General features: G+C 34.7%; 1 pseudogene; it reads left to right on the top strand.

Moving 5' to 3' along the window:
- Window positions 1–19,136: 19,136 nt before the first annotated feature.
- LOC141507791 (large ribosomal subunit protein uL10 pseudogene) lies at window positions 19,137–20,088 on the top strand (annotated as a pseudogene).
- The last annotated feature ends 1,231 nt before the right edge of the window (window positions 20,089–21,319 follow it).

Below are 21,319 nucleotides of genomic sequence, written 5' to 3'. Positions count from 1 at the left end.
CTTAAACCCTTTTATAACATATAGTTTTATAAAGGACTGTTTTTCTCTCTACAATATAGCAACAGTAAAGAAAATATTTTATTCTACATTGCAAGGACATAATGAACCCTATAGAATTTTGCTTTCAATTAATAGGAGAAAGAATAATAGATTGAATTCATAACTTAACTTAGTTTCTACATAGTACTGGTGCCAACAAGTTTACTTAGTGAGAGAGTTTCATTGCTGGATTAATGTCTCAGATGCTTGGTTCAACAGGCTCAATTCTGGCTTGACCTGAAATCCTAGACTCCTAGATGCCTAATGCTCCTGCTTCTGGCCAAGATAAGTGACTCCATTCTCTGTACATATAACTGAAAAAATGTACTGGGCTGAGGATCAATTATGTCTATAACATAGTTTTCTTATTTATCCTTCAGACCTGAATGTTCTAGCCAAATATGGATCAATACTTGTCAAAGATATCAGAAGTCCTTGCTATATAGCCAAGAACAAAATATTCCTTCCAAATGTTGTAGAACAGACATAACAATTGTAGCATGTTCAAAAATGCACACTAGTACTCATTTCTTATGGAAACTGGACACTTAACATCTTCCATATGTATCCCACCATCTTAGCAAAATGATGAGGTGTGTACATGTACCAGTTTCCCCATAAAATTAGTAATTAAATGATTGGGGGAATCAAATATTGAAGAGAAAAAAATCTCAACAAAACTCGTACCCTATAGTGGTATGAGTGTGGGGGGGGTAGTATTTCAATGCTATTTATTCTGACTTCTGATTAGGAAAATTTTTCTTCTTTGAATTTCCATGATCCTGTCCTCCCCAAAATGAACAGAATTCAGTTCTTTTTAAAAATTTATTTTTTTCATCCAATTATATATGCATATTTCCAAGTTACAAAGTTTCCTTCCACCCTCACTTCCCAACCCACTTATCCTCAGCAGGTAATAGGTTAACATTTTACATATATATCATTAAATACATTTACAAATTATTAATTTTGGCATGAGGAATTAGAATTAAGGGCAAGAGATACATAAGAGATCATTTTTATAAAGTGATCATCAGATACAGAAACATATTTTTCTGTGTGTTTTGTTGTTTTTCTTTCTCTGGTTGGGGATAACATACTCCAAAATCAGTTAGATACAGTTATACTAGATCACTGGACTGCCGAGAGGCATTGCTTCCATCAAGGTTGTTCATCGCATTATATTGTTGATGTGAACATTGTTCTCTTGGCTCTACTCCCTTCACTCAACATCTGTCCTGTAAGTCATTCCATGCTTCTCTAGATTTCAATCATTTATGCTTTCTTATAGAGCAATAGTATTGCCTAATATTCAAGGACCATAATTTGTATAGCTATTCCCCAACGGATGGGCATCTCCAGAATTCAGTTCTTGCCTGGAGTTCCTTAAATGATTCTTGAAAACTCTCATTCTTATCTCAGTGTAACTCAAGAACCTAACTTTTGTGCAATGACTCAGAAGCTGTAACCTCTTCATACCTTTTGTTGCTCTGTGATCTACTTTTTCCATTTTTCCTACTTTTCATCTTGGGTCAATTGTATTAGTCCTTTATAAACAGAGCAACTATATAACCTCGTATCAAATCATGAAGTCTTGGCCTCAAATAGTCCTATATTTCAAAATGTGTCTTCCTCAGTGGAAGATCCCTTGTCCCTAGTATCATGTGGCTTAGGACAAGTGAATTTTGTTCAACCCTTTCTCAACTCAAGCTCAGACAAACACTTCGTGCAATACTAAACATTTCTCAGGCCATTCCAACCTCAGCTCAGCTATAAAAGTAGTTTGCCTAGAGTAGCAATGTAGCCATGGAATCATCTAATTCACAAACATCAATGATTCTTTATTACCTCCCATAACAAATATGATTTTCCCTTTTTGGCTTTTAAGAGACTTCATAACTTCATCCTTTCTATTTCATTCTACAATCCACTTGCTCTATACTTTCTCTTCCTCATAGAAGACACTCTAAGCCCCAATTCCAAATATTTTCACCGGATGATCCCTCGTGACTATGTAATTTCTTTTTTTAATATTTATATTTGATTTATTTTTAATTTTTGGAATAAAATAACCATAAATATTATAATGAAACATGGCTTCACATGAAAATCTATTCTACACTCCTTGCTATTACTCTTGTAAAATTTGCTATTCTTTATTCAATGGTTATCATATGAATTTATTTGTTATTCCTTTTTTCTGCTTTTTGCCCTCATCTCAGCCTAGAGATGCTTACTGTTAGACTCACACATATATAACATGCATAAAATAATTCCAGATGTATTTCTATTTTTCAGTCCCTTTTTCTTGCTGCAGATAGTACATTCCTTCTTTCTTTCTTTAAAACTTATTTACTTATTTATTTATTTTTTCAACCATATGTACATGTATATTTTCAAGTTACAAAAGTTTCTTCTACCCTCCCTTACCACTCTCCTCCTCTCAGTTATGAACAGTCAGGTTAGCACTGTACATACATATTTTTGATAACCATGTTTACAGATTAGTTATGTTAGTGAGAGGAATTATGATTAAGGGAAAGAGATTCAGGAAAAATAATTTTTATAAAGTATTCATCAGATTCTGAAGGGTTATTTTTTGGTGTTGTTTTGTTTTGTTTTTTGTTCCTCTGGATTGGGATAACATAGTCCATAATCGGTCTAATATATTAGTCCTAGCACTATGAACTGCTGAGAGGAACTACCTCTATCAATTATGACCATCTCACAATGTTGTTATTGATGGATATGTTAATTTTCTCTTGGCTTTGATCTCTCCATCCAGCATAAGTCATTCCATGCTTCTTTAGAATCCAATCATTTATGGTTTATTATCAAACAATGAAATTCCATAGTTTTCATGTATCATATCTTGTTTAGTCATTCCACAATTCTTTGCCACTACAAAAAGAACTTCTATGAATTTTTGGAGTATGTGGGACTTTTCCCATTTTTTATGATTTATTCTGGATATAGACATAGAATTGGAATTGCTGGGTCAAAGGGAATGAGCATTTTTATTGCTCTTTGGGCATAGTTCCATATTGTTCTCCAGTGCATTACTTCTTTGTAGTTAATTTGTGACTCTTTAGTATTCCTTATGTAACAATGTTCTATATCTTATTCATTTCACAATTTAGTCAAGAATTCCCAACAAATTAGCAGGAAGTTCTTTACTCTGGTCTCTAAATGTGTATCCATTTAATGGCACTTGTCTAATGTGCAATGTCTCTCATTCTTAAATATTGGTATCAATTGAATTTTAAATTTAGGATTTTGAAGTTTTATCAAAGATATTCAAAGCATTTCATTCTATATTTTTCTTCTTTTTCTTACTGCCTTATTATTTGTGAAAAAATTCATATGCTTTTCCCCTTTTTACTTTACAGTTTTTCTTGTGATTGAATAGAAACCTGTATAACCATAGCTGGATACAAAATTAACATAGTATTTGGCCTTGATAAAGAAAGAAATGATTTCAAGTCTTTCCTCACATAGTTATTGGTTTATGCCTTTCAGTAACTCATTAAACCCCTTTCTATCCATTTCCCCCATTATAAAAAAGGAAGTGGCGAAAATATAGTTTATAATTCCCAGAATTGTAAAAATCCAATAGTTAGGGAGCCAAGATGGCAACAGGAAAGGATCCTCTCTTAGGTGCTCTCTCCAATATTTCCAAACTTATAAACTAAGGACTCTAACTGAAATTTTGAGAGTCAGAATCCACAGAAGGATCCAGTGAGGCAATTCTCCAGCCCAAGGTAACCTGGAAAATAGCAGAAAGGCTCTGCTCCATGGGGTTGGATGGATGGCCTCTAGACTGAAGGAACTTCAGCCTCCTGGAGGCAGCCTCAGGGAGCCAGGAGCCTTGGCTCACAGCAGTGGGGGCAGTTTCCTAACCTACACCCCGGGGAAGCACAGGGTGCAACTTGGGGGATCAGCAGGGGGACCTCTGCCAGAGCGGGATCATGACCCCAGCCCTCAGGGCACTCAGAAAACAGCTTGGCTCGGCAGCCCAGATCCAGGAGCCAGAAGCAGGCAGAGCTGGTAAGCAGGAGTACCCAGGTGTGAGTGCTGATACTAGGTAGTGGAGTTATGAGGGATTGCCTAAATCTGTTCTCTGTTCCAGGAAAAGGACTCTGGGGCTCTGACCACATTCAGACCTGATCTCAGTCTAGGTCCCCTCATTGAACAACAGCCCCCCCCCCCATTTCAGCCCCATGGCAGAGGGGTGCACTTGTGGTCATTCACAGATCAGGAGGGAAGACAGAGCCTCACACATGGAGAACATTGTGTGAAGGGGTGTTCCAAGCTCAGGAAGTACCCCAAAACCAGACACAGACTGGAGAAATAAGTAAGCAGAGAAAAAAGAGGAACACCATAGAGAAATACATTGCCTATGATCCCAAGAAGGATCAAAATACTCAATCTGAAGATGAGGAAGTACAAGATCATGCATATAAAGACTGCAAAAAAACAGAAATTGGGCTCAGGCTATGGCAGAGATCAAAAAAGACTGAAAATCAAGTGAGGGAGATAGAAGGAAAATTGGGAAAAGAAAGGAGATGCAGGAAAAAACCTGAAAAAGAAGTCAGCAGCTTAGTCAAGGAGAACCCCCAAAATGCTGCAGAAAATAACATGTTAAAACCCAGCATAAGTCAAATGGATAAAACAGTTCAAAAAGTTATTGAGAAGAATTCTTTAAAAAGCATGATTGGCCAGATGGAAAAAGAAATAAGAAAGCTCTCTGAGGAAAACAAATCCTTAAGATGTAGAATGGAACTGAGGGAGGCTACTGATTTTAGGAGAAATCAAGATACAATACTTCAGCACCAAAAGAATGAAAAATTAAAAGAAAATGTGAAACATCTCATTGAAAAAATACAGCTGATCTGGAAAACAGATTCAGGAAAGATAATTTTAAAATTATTGGAATACTTGAAAGTCATGATCAGGAAAAGAACCTAGACATCATTTTCAAAGAATTACTACAGGAAAATTACCCTGATATCCTAGAAGCAGAGGGCAAAATAGCAATTGAGAGAATCCACTGATCTCTCTGAGAAAGAGATCTGAAAAAAACAAATGCCAAGGCTATTATAGCCAAATTCCAGAACTCCAAAGTCAAAGAGAAAATATTGCAAGCAGCCAGAAGGACACAATTCAAATATCGTGGAGCTGCAGTCAGGATCACATTGGACTTAGAAGCTCATAGGGCTTGGAATATAATATTCCAGAAGGCAAAAGAGGTTGGAATGCAACCAAGAATCAACTACCTAACAAAACTGAATGTCCTCTTCCAGGGAAAAAAAGATGGATTTTCAATGAACCAGGGGGATTTCAAATGTTCCTGTTGGAATGGCCAGAGCTGAACAGAAAGTTTGATCTTCAAATACAGTACTCAGGCGAAGCATAGAGTAGAGGAGAAGAGGAAAATGAGAGGGACTTAATGATGATGAACTACATGTATTCCTTCATAGAAAAATGATACTGAGGATACTCATATGAGCCTTTTCATTTAATAGAGCTGGTAGAAGGAACTTTTCTAGATGAAGCACAGGAGGGAGCTGAATTTGGAGATATAATATATTATAGTGTAAAAATCAAGTCAATGGCTAAAAGGGAAGTATAATGGGAGAAAGAAAAAGGAGAGGTGGAATAGGCTACGATATTTCATATAACAAGATTTTTTATTTCAATGAGTTAATACACTGACATGGAAGGAGGGAAGGCAAGGGGGAATGAGGCAAAATTCACTCTTATCAGAGGTGGCTAGGAGAAGTAACAGCATATATATATATATACATATATATATATATATATATATATATATATATACATATACATATACATATACATATACATATATACTCAATGAAGTATAGACATCTAGAGTAAGAAAGAGAGAAGGGAGACAGGGGTAAGGGGGGGAAGTAAATGATGGAGGAGGGGATGGACCATGGGGGGAGAGTGGTCAGATATAACACATTTTCTTTTTTACTTCTTACAAGGGACTGGAATTGGATGGCTTGTCCTGGACCACAGGCCTGGGTGGATGCTAGGCCTAAGGGGTGGTGTGTGGGCTCGGGGCCACTCAACCCCAGAGCCAGGGATCTGCCTGCTGCACCACTAAGCTATCCTACCACACAATTAAGAAAAGGGACAGAGAGAAAGGAGAGAAAAACTATATTATATGGTAGTGGGGAAGTCTGAATGGAGGGACTTGCAGTCAGCAATGGCAATGGTGTAAAAATATGGAAGTAGCTTTTGTGATGGACTTATCATAAAGAATGTGATCCACCTGTGACAGAGCTGGAGGTGTTGGAACACAGACTGAAGCATATTTGTTATAATTATAATAGTAATAATGACAACAATAATAATTATAATTATCATTACTATTATTATCAACATCACTATTATTATTATTTGGGGGGGTTGTAGGGCAAATGGTGCTGGGTGGCTTGCCTGGGGCTGCACAGCTGGGTGATTGTTGGGTGTCTGAGGCTGGATTTTGGACCTGGGTGCCCCTGGCTCCAGGGCTCCATGCTATGTTCACTGCAACACCTGGTCACCCCTATTATGATTATGATTATGATTATGATTACTTTATTTTATTTTGGGACTTTTTTTAATTTTTGCAGAGCAGTGGGGTTGGGATGGCTTGCTTGGGGTCACACATGGGTGATTATTGGGTGACTAGGGCCGGATTTGTGTTGGGTTGCTCCTGGCTCCAGGGCCAGTGATCCATCAACTGTACCACCTGGGTGTACCTATTATTATTATTATTATTACCACCATTTTTAATTTTAATTTTTTTATTTTTCCTTTATTGTTCATGTGGGTCTCTATTTTGGGGGGTGGGGCTGTTATGTTTACTCTTAAACAAGAATATTTTAGTAATACATAAAAAAACAGCATTTGTATAAAATAAGAATAAGTAAACAAATTTTTTTAGGTTTTTGCAAGGTAAATGGGGTTAAGTGGCTTGCCCAAGGCCACACAGCTAGGTAATTATTAAGTGTCTAAGACCGGATTTGATCCCAGGTACTCCTGACTCCGGGGTCGGTGCTTTATCCACTGCGCCACCTAGTCGCCCCAGTAAATAAATTTTTAAAAGTCCATTAGGTAACATATGTAAAGGTTGCTGCAACATATTTGACATATAGTAATAGATAATTATTATTTCCTTTCATTTTTTTCTATTAACCCATATTTCCCTCAACTAGTTTATCTTTATTTAGATTTATTCAGCTATGACTGTATTAACTCAGTTGTATGTTTTGTATGTTTTCTCTATGTTTACATAGTAGAGAAAAACTTGATGAAATCATAATTTAAAAAAAAAAGAAATTCTAGTTGATTGTAAAGGACTTTGAAAATAGAAAGTATGGGGGCAGCTAGTTGGCACAGTGATTAGAGCACTGGCCCCGAATTCAGGAGTACCTGAGTTCAAATCTGGCCTCAGACACTTAATAATTACCTAGCTGTGTGGCCTTGGGCAACCCATGTAACCCCATTTACCTTACAAAAAAAGAAAAAAGAAAATAGAAAGTATGCAGTAAATGATTTTAAAACTTTAATTTATACTATTGACCTCTTGTTTCCACATTTAATTACACATATATACATAATCATTTACATATTCTGTGCATGTATTTTGCATGAAGATATATATATTTATATTTATATGTATGAATATATCATACATACATATATAATGTGTGGGTGCAAATATATAGTTATTTCAATTCTATATTGCTAAATTATGTAAATTATTTTGAGTAGTATTTTAATTTTAGTATTGTTATCTTAGTACAATCATAAAATTGAATATTGAGTTTGAGTCTTCTTTATCACTTTGAAAAGCAAATATTTTGTGAGAGTATTCATGTCATTCTTTTGTGAATCTTAGTAGGTTATTCCCTAGATATGTAATGAATTTTGTTACAGTTTATCACTGTAAGGCGTTCTCATTTTTTTGCCAGATAAAAAAAAATAAATAATTGAGAGTTTAGATGAAATCTAGATGACATTTCATAAATTAAACCAATTCTTATATCTCAGGGAAAAATGAAATACAACTTTATTTATTTATTTATTTGTTTTGCTTGTTTTCTTTGTTTGATTTCCTCAAAAGATTTTACTCTTAGAGTTTTCTCTATATCTCTCATTAAAAAAAATAAGACAAAAATACTTTTATTCATTCTTTTAATCACAATGTCCCAGTAAACCACAATATTCTCCATTTCTCTTTTTCTATCTCAGTCTCCCTCTCGTTACACACACAGACACACACTCAAACACAAACACACACAGTAAATTTCTGTATAACATAGAAAAACAATTTTTAGTGTCTTTCCATTTATGTCATGCTATTGAATGACTATAAAATTCTTACTACTAATTTCACTTTAGTTGGTTTGTATAAATCTATATTTTCTTGAAGTTACACACACACACACACACACACACACACGGACAAACACAGAGAAGTGTATTCATTCATTCTCTTTTATTCACCCTCCTATTATATATGCTTAAGCCACCATGCTTGAATCATTTTCATAGAATGAGGATGATCTTTTTTTAAAAAATTTATCTTTTTCATTTTATTCTTTAAAATTATGCTATATATTGACTTTTTTCTACTTTTGAATATTTTGTGGTATACTCCCACTCGTTTTGTCTCTTCTTGATTTTGTTCTCTTATGTGCATTGGAATATCTGTGGGTGTATTCAGTTGAACCAAGAAATTTGGACTTAGGTATGATCACTTAGATATCTTAATAGAATTGTCTCTTAAACACATTCATAACACCATGAGTATGTTCATATAATCATAGACAGCTAAGCATGTTTCTGTGTGTACAAGACAGAACACCTTAAAATATGTTTTGTCTTTCAATAGATTATACTTCCTAATAATGCAATTGTTTGAAATATTAACAGAATGTAATCTCACTGTGTTATTAATCATAAGCATGTACACATATACAGCAATTACAACAATGTGGATTTCACAACTTTAAAACGCTCTTGCTTCTCTATTTTTGAATATATCAGTAAAATGCACAATATTTCTATAACTGTAGTGATGACACTTTAACCATTGTCTTACTTTCAAAATCATGGATAAACGATGGATTTGTATAATCAGCATAAAAAAAAGTTTCTGCCCAAAGGTAAAATTAAAATTAATTTATTAATGAGAGTGAAAGCCTCTAGATGATCCATTTGGTAATAATAATAATAACTTTATTACATTAAGTCTCAAAGTACTATCTAACCTCTTTAACACAGTATATGGCCATGCAAAAGGAAAATATAGTAATCCACACTTGATAGATCAAATATATAAGGTATGCTTATTGCACATGTGTGCATTTTGATGATAACCTATTGAATTAGTATTTGAATCAAACTGTTTTAGAATTTAATAACAAGACTAAAGAATGAGGGAAATCACATTTTTGAAATTGTACCATTAATTTTAATTTCACCCCCCAAAGTACATAAATATTTTTATTTCTATATTATTCTATGACTGGATTTCATTATTCATCAAAATTTCTGACAAGGAATTTAGAAGGCTATTGGAGAAATTCTGTATGGATAATTAGGAAGATAAATACTACTAATAACAGGTATGTACCAAAAAAAGTATAAGAAAAGATAGCACTAAGAAACATAGTTGGAAAAACAGCAAAATGGCGTCATATAGTAACAGTATAGATAACCATGGTATATTAACAGACCAAGAAGATGATACCACATCAGCCTGACTATGTTGAGTCATATAGTAACAGTATAGATAACCATGGTATATTAACAGACCAAGAAGATGATACCACATCAGCCTGACTATGTTGAAGAACCATAAGGAAATCTGCTCAAAATTTATGAAGAGATGGAATTTATAGGTGATATGCACCTAGACACCATTGCATGAGATAACACATGGTTGAAATAAAAACAAATCTGTTGCCATTGAATTCTTGCATTAAAATCCAGAATGATCCTTTATTCTTGAAATTTGTATCTACAGAATACAAGATATAGTAGGTTCTATTAATAAGAAAAATTTCATACCTTTATCTTGTGATTAATTACAGAGTCTGCTGAGAATCAATCTAACTAACTGTGAAGTACATCATCACAGGATTAGTCAACAGAAGATAAGTTTTCTTGTCCATTCTTACCAAGATAACTTAAGACACTGAAGAATTTTGCAACAATAAAGAGAATATAATTATGCTATGACACTTCTCTTAAGTTTTGAAATATTATTGTTATTACTAGTCTCTTGCTGTTCATCTCCAATTACTTCTAATTCTGGTACATTGGTGGCATAGTGAAAGACATCTTGAAAAATTGATAGTTTTTGGTTACTTTTTGTAAAAGAATGGGGTTAAATGACTTGCCCAAGGCCACACAGCTAGGTAATTATTAAGTGTCTGAGGCCGGATTTGAACTCAGGTACTCCTGACTCCAGGACTGGTGCTCTATCCACTGTGACACCTAGCCACCCCAAAAAATTGAGATTTAATTTAGTTTCAGAAACTTATTAGTTGCATAAATCTCAGGCAGTCATTTAAATATTTTTAGATTAACTTTCCTATTAAGTGAATGTCCTTCAGTTGGGGAATTACTTAACTAACTGTAGTATATGTATGTCATGGAACACTAGTGTACTATTAGAAACCAGGAGGGATGGAAATTCAAGGAAGCATGGAAGGATTTGCATGAACTGATGCTGAACAAGATCAGAAGAACCAGAAAAACATTGTACACCCTAACAGCAACATGAGGGTGATGACCTACTTTGATGGACTTGCTCATTACATCAGTACAACTTTCAGGGTCAATTTTGGGCTACCTGCAGTGGAGAGTACCATCCATATCCAGAGAAAGAATTGTGGCATTTGAATAAATACCAAAGATTATTACCTTCAATTTATGGGGAAAAAGCCATTGTCTTATTATATAATTTTCCTATCTCTCATAATTTATTTTTCCTTCCTTAAGGATACGATTTCTCTCTCATCACATCCAACTTAGATGAATGTATATCATGGAAACAATGTAAAGACTAACATATGGTCTTCTGTGAGGCATGGGGGGAGGGAAGCAAGAATAGGGGAAAGCATGTAAAACTCAAAATTAAATAAAATTTTCTTAAAAATAGATCAAATCAAATAAATTTATTTTCCTCTTTTAAATAAATAAGTATTAAAAAGCCACCTAACTTATAGTGTTCTTATTAGATTTCAGTCAGCTAATATATGTAAAAAATATTACAAACATTAAATTTATGTCTATTTTTAGCAATTATTATTTAGGAATATGTTTATGTTATCAAATCTAAAGGAAGAGAGACAATGATTGTGCATACTATTGTATAATACCTTGGTTTAATCTTAAAAGCACAGCATTGTCATTATTTCACAGAATTTAGTTGTCCAAAATGTAAAAGAAACACTGAACAACATGCTGAAAAAGACCAATTCTGATTGGATATTAAATATCCTATCTAGGAAGAAAATTATTAATAATAATGATGAAACTATATGACATAATCATTTCTAGTATCATTTTAGCAGCTTAAAAGTATAGTTATGGGGAATAAAGTTGTTTAAGATAAAAATATTAAATAAGATATTTTTCTCCAAGATTATTCAACTAAGTGCTGTGGATAGAATAATAAAATTTCAACAGTCCCTGCAATTAAGTTGCAATCAAATTGCAGAATATTTGATCAGTTCCTCAGAGCTAATATAGACTATCATTCTTATTTAATAGGTAAAATGTTGAAATTATTAGAAAGTAAATATTTTTCTTAGAGAAATGAAATCAAGTATATTTTTCCAATCTAATATGCCATTTTTGACTGAATTCTCATTTTCCTTTCTTAAATGATAGTCGATACTATGTTATGAAATCTCCCCCTGGTTTTCCTTTAACATTTTATCCATCAAGATCATTCCAATTCTATGTCCTAACATTCTTTGACCCAAGATCTATTTCAATTTTGACATTCAATGACTTTGAGTATATGAAAACAATGAACTTAAAGGTGAAAAATCCAGTAAATCATTTTGTTTTTAGCATATGATGTCAAAATAACCAGTGAATTCATTCCAAAAGATAGACAACTGGGCAGCTAGGTGGTGAAGTGGATAAAGCACCGGCCCTGGAGTCGGGTGTACCTGGGTTCAAATCTGACCTCATACACTTAATAATTACCTAGCTGTGTGGCCTTGGGCAAGCCACTTAACCCCATTGCCTTGAAAAATCTAAAAAAAAACAAAAGCAAACCAAAACCAATTAGAGCTTAAAAGAAAAAAAGATAGACAATTAAGTTTAAAAGACGAAGAAGTAAGCTCACACATATATAGTCAGTCATTTTATATACAATGATTATGTTGGCATCTCATAGATAAAACTGAGAGATTTTGAAATTCCTTATTTTGGTTCTGGCTACATCTTGGCTCACTGATTATATCTATTATTTGCCTTAAACTCAGCAAACCCTTTCTCCCTTAAATTAATTAATATCTACTCAACACCTACAACCTATAACAACCAAATGCTGAGCGAGTTGGGGGCAACTGAAATTTCTTCTCAATGAAAATTTTTTCAGGGAAAAACTTTTATAGCCATCCATTATCCTCATACAACCTGAATATACTGATATAACCTCAGCTTTTGACCATGTACAATGCAAAAAGTATAGCAAGATTCCTGGATATGATATCAAATAATTATAGTTTCTTTCTCTGAGAATGTGCCTCTGGCATTCACAGCCCAGCATATTAAGATCCAAGATTATATATACCATAGAGTTTGGAAGTCTGAAATCAATTTAAAAATATATTATTATAAAGAGACAATGTACAAGCAGAATGAGATTTTAGAGACCGAAAAACTCAAAAGGACTTTTGACATCAATTAGAACAATTTACTCATTTTATAAATAGAATCTGAGGCCCCAAGAGCAGAGAGGACTCATTCATAATAATACAATTAGAAAATCATTTTGGATTTGAACTCAGGCCTCTATAAGCTGGCTCTAGGCAGACTCCAGTTAATTATTGGTCCTTAATTTGGTTATTTAGAGTTAAGTTTCTAATTTTTTTCAATAAAATCTTTATAGAATAAACTGAGCCGTCCAATGTATATTATGTGAGGAAACTAAAGTCCAAGTCAAAACGACTTTCTATAGATCATTATGACTAGAAAATAGAAAATATGGAATTAAGCTTAAATGAAGTGCTATCCACTGTACCATGATAGAACAAGTTAAGGTAGCAGTAAATAAAAGAAATTGCACCTTTGAGTAATTTCTCTAATCAAGTTCTCAGAGTCAAAAAAGGAACTCTTCTAAATTTATCTCTGAAATCTGGATTCAAGGTAAATTCATTTTGCAAATTTTGATAAAGAATATTGTGACACCATGACATACATAAAAATATTATGACTCTTCCTCTTTTAATCAAGAAAAATGAGGCAAAATAATTTGTATTATAGCATATATTGGTAATAAGAGTCAGAGAATCAGAATTTGACCCTATGATCTCTGAAGACAAATCTAGTTTTGTTTCCATTGCAATACATAATCAGCATTTGCCTCCAAGTTTCAGTTTCTTCATGGACAAAATGGAGAACTACACCGTGATGTTTTCTAAGGACTCATTTTTTCCTGTACCTTGTAGGGGACTACGAATTTTATTGATCACTATAGATAATTTTTTTCATATTCATATATTCATTTGACTTCAAATCTGGCTTCAGACACTTACTAGTTTTGTGACCCTGAGCAAATCATTTAATTCTGTTTGCCTCAGTTTCTTCATCTATTCAAGTAGGTGGAAATTGAAATGACAAATCACTTTTAGTATCTTTGACAAGGAAACTGCAAATGGGATCGCAGAGTGAGCCACAATTAAACAACAACCACACACACACACACACACACACACACACACACACAAACATATGAACTGAATAGTTACAAACATTTGTATTTGGCAACTCAAACTCCTACCATCACCTTGAATTCTGAGATACAGAAGCAGGATTTTTGAGAAATTACTATTTTTCAAGTTTGAATTCAAACTCTAATTGTTTCATCTAGAAGAAATATCTATGTCCGATTTGGAGGAGACAACACTATCAAAGATTTTGTCTATTTTAAACTGCATTTTAAAAAAAATTTCACTAAATATTTGGAAGATAATCTTTCAAAATCACCATTTTTATTATGTTTGAATTATATATATATATACACATATATATTTACGCATGTTAATTGTTTTTCATTTTATTTTCTGAAAAGTGACTAAAGACAACTAGAAAATAGCATACATTTCTGGAAATATTTTTGTTACTATCAAATTTTTATTCCTTCTTTAGATACTAAATGTTAAAGTAGAAAAAGCACAATATTTGGAAAGAAAATACATGGGTTCAAATACAGTTTCTGTCATTCACCATCTGTGTGACCTGAAAAAGTCACATATTATCCCCAAACTTAAAAACTAGAAATGGCCTGTCCTGTATCATTATTTATATAAAATGTTTTTCTCCTGGATTTGTTTTAAAGATACATTTTCCCTTTCCACTTTAAGGGCTACAGCATTTTTTTCCTAATTAAGGCATAATATGGGTGTAAACTACACAAGTGATTGACTGTGAACATGAATCATCCAGTTTCATCTAATAACTTGTTCACTGATTAGATGCTTATAAATGAAGGGACAGACTAATATCCTTGACTCTAGGCAATGTCTGATTTGAGTTTGTTTAGATCCTTCCAAGGGAAGTTTATAACAAAGTGCAATTGTAAATGAAGAGGAATCTCCTGCCGAGATTCAGGCAGTGAGCCAAAGAAGTTAGCATTTCAAATAAAGAAAATGAACTACCCATAGATGGCTGAGAAGTGCTACATTGCACCTTATTGGAGACAAAAAAGAAACCCATAGAAATGTTGGATTTAGTGTTGGATACTGGTTTTATATCTGTCCTCTTTTTTTTGGAATCACAGTAAGAAAAAACAGTATTATTTTATTATATAGATAGCTGTCCTTGATGCATTGATGAGGTGATAAATGTCTAATCACCATCTAAAGCAAAACAGACTTTGAATTAAATCTTCATTGCCTCCATTACTTTTAAGTTCTAGAATGTAGACAGTCACAAAACAATAAATTAAGCCCAGATATGTAGCATGCTCATTTCCAAGGAATATTCTCCCTGAAAATTTAACAATCAGCTCTCTAGAACCAATATAAACTGGCTTCTGAACACTTTTGCCTAGAAATATCAATGACCTGGGTTAAAGCTCTTTCTCCAATAGTTCCTATCTGGTCCTGGATAGGTCATTTAAAGTCTTGGTTCTCTTAATACCTAGGATTATAAATTTTATATCAATGAAATCACAGATCTATTCAGTGTCAACTTTCCAAATAAGTTCAGTTTTTAATTTGCATATGTTTATTATATTTTAATTAACATGGGTAACAAAACTTCCTTTCCAAAGTATTTTAAAATTAATGCTCTTCTTACAAGAGCTCTGAGAGAAGTAATATTTCTCTCACTTTATTGAGCTAGAAAATGACTCAAGGAGGGAAAGATCCTTGTAGATAATCATGAGAATAAATGAAAGACAAAGCCAAGACTGGAATTTGTCTCCAAACATAATACTTTTGTCCCATTGTACTATCTGCCTTTGATATCAACATCATCATTTTATTGTCCTCAGCTACTTATCATAATCATTATTATTTATGAGATACCTCTTTTGTCATTTTTTAAAAGTTTTTGCAATGCCATGGGGTTAAATGGTTTGCCCAAGATCACACAGCTAGGTAATTATTAAGTGTCTGGGGCTAGATTTGAATTCAGGTCCTCCTGACTTCAGGGCCAGTGCTCTATCCATTGCAGCACCTAGCTGCCCCCATCTGTTTCTTTTTTTTTAACAAAGAATGGTCCTTCCTCTAATGCAAGCTTCCTCTTCTTCAATTCGGTTCAGTTCACTAAAGATGCATTGCCTATATTCTTTGTGTAAAACATTTTGTTAGATGTTGGGGATACAAAGATGAAAATGTTACACTAGATTTGTTACTGTAGATTCAGTTAAATATATCTAGCACATAATTGGAGATGTAAAACTGATGTTAAGGAAAGACAAACAGAGATTTGGATTATTTTTGCAAGAAATGATAATGAAATGAATTGCAGGTCAATGAGATCAAGAAGATTAAGAATAAAGAGAAAATGCAAGGAAAAGAGGGAAGAGGATGCTTAAAAATGCAAAGAATGAAGAAAAGTCAGAAAAATGAGAAAAAAAAACAAGAAAAGACTATATTAATGGAAGCCAAGAGCAAGGGGAAAAGGTTGATCAACAGTAATAAAAACAGAGAGATCAAGGATTTTGAGAAAGACACAACTGATTTAACAAATAAAAGCTCAGTGGTTACTATGAGAGAAAATATTCTCTAAAGTAATAAAGTCAAACTGCAGAGGACTGCTAGTTGTGAAAATATAGATAGCTAATATAGACTCTTCTTAATAAAGAATGAAGCAAGCAGCAGCTAGGTGGTGCAGTGGATAGAGCAGCGGCCCTGGAGTGAGGAATACCTGAGTTCAAATGCTGCCTTAGACACTTAATAATTACCTAGCTTTGAGGCCTTGAGCAAGTCACTTAATCCCATTGCTTTGCAAAAAAATAAAATAAAATAAAGAATGAAGCAATAAAAAATGAGAAAGATAAAGGATAAGAATTTGGGAGTTGCCAAGGTTTAAGAAAACATATTTTTAACATGAAAATTATTTGAAAGCTTATAAAATTCAAAAAAAAATGGAGTCACTGGAGAAGCATCACTGATAAAAATAGACAGGATATTCTTGGTCAGAAGAGATAACATCTTCTTATGCTAAAGAAGTGGGACAGGGGCAATAAAAATTTCCTGAATTGAGGAGAAATAAAGAAAACCCTTATCAATGTGCTCTCTCTCTCTCTCTCTCCCTCTCTCTCTGTATGTCTCTCTCTCTGTCTGTCTCTCTCTGTCTCTTTTTGTATTTTAGGGGGAAAATCACCTGGGATACAGAGGGGGAAAATATGAAGCATTTTCCTGGGCAATAAAATGTTGATTTGAAATAAATTGTTATGGAATATTGATGGCTCACTTGAATTTATATGACATCATTTTGTAATGGGTCAACTGGGTCACAACATCTTTTAGCTTAGAAGAGGATCAAGACAGTGACAGAAACTAATGTTGGACCAGGTAAATGATAGTCTGAAAGGACTCTAAGGGGACTAGAGATGGCAGTGAAGATTAAACAAAATTTTATATGAAAGAAGATAGAGGGAGAGGTGTAATCAATTGCAGTGAGAGAAAACTTTCAGAATTCAAGATCATGGATCTATACAAGTTTGTGATGATAGACTTTACCCATGATAGCATCTTAGTCTTTTATAGACCTCCTTTTGACTTTATTTTTCCCCAAATCCAGAAACTTATATGTCATCCAGACCATCTTGTCTTATCATTTCCTCTAAAAGCTTCAAATCCAGCTCTGTCCTAATGACACATTGAATCTATCTATGAAACCAACCTGAATTCTCATAGGAATATTTATCCCTCCCCTTGCCATCCATTTTTATGTGATGCTTTTCCCCCCGTTTGTAAGTAATCTTTTAGTGGTCAGGAATTTTCTTCCAGGTATTTTAAACTTCAGGGCTTAGCATAGTTCTTGGTATGTGCTAATAATTTAATATAGGATTTATCTAATTATCATTCTAGATGATGTGCATACTATATTGAATTTGATGGAAACCCAGGTTGCTCTATTTTCATGATTTACTTTCTGACAAAAAAAAATTTTTCCCTCTAAACTTTGAGTGAGGCCAGGATAAGGACACATAAACCTTATTAATATTCCCATTATAGATACTCTATTAGAGGGGAAATTGTTTTTAATGTTTTCCTCTTAAATAAAAACAAATGAAAAGTTTATTAGATGAAGGATTCTTAGAGTGGATATGAGTTTATAGGGGGTTTGAAGGTCCATTTGGGGAAGAGGGCATTGATACTATAAAGAAGTTGGGTGGAGGTAAATCAGCTTCCTTCCAACTAGGCAAGATGTTTTTTTTTTTTTTTTTAAAGCATGATTTGAAATGCTACAGTGCTTGTATCCTGATTACTTTTGTTCCTATATAAACAGAGGTAAAACCTCTCTAATGCCACAAATAGAATGTCTCAGGTTCCTCACACAAGTACCCATGAAGTGAAAATTGGCACTTTGGCACAGTTCAATGAGTAAGTCAATTCAGTTAGTCAATTATTACATTCTACCTCCTGAGTTGTGTTTTTTCCCCTCTGTTATTGTTTACCACTGAATAAATATGTTCCTCTCTCCTGTGCTAGACGCTGCAGGCTCATTTACAGCTCCCACTGGCTCCAGTGGGAAGCAAATATGTATATATGGTGGAACTCATTTGGTTCTTGATTGGATCGCTTGATTGCATGTGTATATGAGACTTGCCTTCCATCTTACAAGACCCAGGAATTGTTTTACTTTGAAATGAAAGTGGTGCCTATTCATGGGGATCTGTTTGAAGAAATGGACAATTCTCCAAACTACACAAATAGTACTTCCTAAGACATCAGATCAAAATAAATTATATAAATTCTATGTCTCACAAGCAGTATAACTAGAAACATTTTGGAAAGTCAGCAAGATCCCCATTCAAATTCCAGCTTTGACATATCAACTGGGAAATACATGGGACTGAGTCTCTTAACCTCATAGTGCCCCAGGCAATTCCCTAAGACTGTACCTTGAAAAGAATGTTAAATCTATACCTATAGAGGCAATTCTAGATGCCTGTCATAGTTCATATCCTTCCTTATGGTACAGAGCAGGAATTCTAAGCCTCAGGTATGTATAACAGCAAGGGATTTAAGGGTATGGGGAAATTTCTAACTTACTTATATCTTTTTGAAGTGTTCATGGCCTCTCTCCAGGCATCCTTGTGTGAGTGACATTGTCTTTAAACCCTGAGTGGCAATCCCAGAAGCACCTTTGAGATGCCCAGGGAAGACAAGGCTACCTGAAAATCCAATTATTTCCTCAAGATCATCCAACTTTCGGATAAGTATCCAAAATATTTCATTGTTGGAAGCAGACAATGCGGGCTCCAAGCAGATGCAGCAGAACCAGATGTCCCTCCGTGGGAAGGCTGTAGAACTGTTGGGGGGGGGGGGGGGAACCAAAACAAAACATTGTGATGCACAAACTCATTCATGGGTATCTGGAGAATAACCCTGACCTGGAGAAACTGCTGCTTCACATCCAAAGGAATGTGAGTGTTGTGTTCAGTAAGGAAGATTTAACTTTGATTAGGGATTTACTTCTAGCAAATAAGGTGCCAACTACTGCCCATGCTGGTGTTGTAGCCCCATGTGATATCACCATGCCAGCCCATAACACTGATCAGGGTCCTGAGAAGACTTCCCTCAGGCTCTGGGTATAACCACCATTTCTATGGACACCATTGACATTTTGAGTGATTTGCAGCTAGTTAATACTGGAGACTAAGTGGGTGCCAGCAAGATCACCTTATTGAATATGGTAAATATCTCCCCATTCTCCTTCTGGCTGATCACTCAGCAGGTGTTTGACAATGGCAGCATCTACAACCCTGAAATGGTGGACCTCATGGAGGAGACCTTGCAACTTCACTTTTTAGAGGGTGTCGCTTATATTGCTAGTGTTTGTCTGCAGATTGCTTACACAACTGTTTCATCATTGCCCTTGGATCATCAGTGTGTACAAGGGGATCTTGGCTGTACATGTGGAGACTGAGTACAGTTTCCCACTGGCAGAAAAGGTGAAGGCCTTCATGGTCAAACCTTCAGCCTTTTCAGTGGGTACTCCTGCAGCCACAGCTCCAGCTTCTGCTGCCACACTAGCCGAGGTGGACCCAAGGAAGAGTCAGAAGAATTTGATGAAGATATAGGATTTGGTCTGGTTTATTAACCCAAAGAAAACAACTATTTTTTGCCAGTGTATTTGTGAAACAAAGAAATAAAAATACTCATTATCCCTGAAAAAAATAACGTGTTCATGGACATCATCAGGAAAGCAAAGCTGCCAATCTCTTTCCCTTTCTCTCTGTCTCTCTCTCTCTCTCTGTCTCTCTCTCTGTCTCTCTCTCTCTCTGTCTGTCTCTCTGTTGCTGTATCTCTCTCTTTCTCTCTCTCTCTCTCTCTCTCTCTCTCTCTCTCTCTCTCTCTCTCTCTCTCTCTCTCTCTCTCTCTCTCTCTTTCTCTGCCCCACTGAGCCTTAGTCTCTGTATTTGTCTCTCTGTCTCTCTCTCTGTCTCTATCTCCTCTCTCTCTCTCTGTTGCTTTCTTTCTTTCTCACACATTCCCTGTCTTGCCTATCCCCCCTCTTTTTTCCTCTCATTTCCCTTTCAGATGCACAAACATGCACACATACACACAAACACATACCTGCAGACACATAGACACATACACACATACACACACACATAGAACTTTAGCCATAAAAGAATTACATGTGTTTAATGAATTTGTGTATGAATATGTGTAATACTTGTAATCACTGATAGAAAATTGAGTTCATATGTTGTAGGGTATTTATCTTATAATTTATTGAGGTGTGTCAGTTTGCGGGTGTTCACAGAATTGGCATAGTTGATAGAGCACTGGGCTTGGAACTAGGAAAACTCATCTTGCTGTGTTCAAATCTATTCTCTGATATGTATTAATTATGTGACCCTCATCTGTAAAATGAACAGGAAAAGGAAATGGCAACACAATTGTATCTTTGCCAAGAAAACCCCAAATGCAGTTATAAAGAGGCAGCACAACTGAAATGACTCAAGAACAATTTAACAGATTATTACCATGATCAACTTCATGAGTTTAAAGGATAATTAATCTCTTGGAGTTAACTAATTCTATTGTAAGAGACCCCTATTCAATAAAGACAACCACTTTCACCCACTTTATGTTAGGGGAGGGGATCGTAGGAAGCAGGAGAATGAAAAACAAATGTGAGATAATGGTGGTATGTATGGGAGGAGGTAGGAGGTTTGGTTACTGTAGATATCTACTAAGGTTGTTTTGAAAAAGAAGAAAATGGGTTTTGCATCTGCTCATATACTGATCTCCATATCTAAAAAAAATGACATATACTGTTCAATGCTTAAAGTAATGGACCTTTTTTAAATTTGGTCTGTTAC

Source organism: Macrotis lagotis, chromosome 1 (assembly GCF_037893015.1).
Source record: "Macrotis lagotis isolate mMagLag1 chromosome 1, bilby.v1.9.chrom.fasta, whole genome shotgun sequence".
NCBI classification, from domain to species: Eukaryota; Metazoa; Chordata; class Mammalia; order Peramelemorphia; family Peramelidae; genus Macrotis; species Macrotis lagotis.
Note: the sequence above shows the minus strand (reverse complement) of the source record. Positions and strands in the feature narration are given on the sequence as shown.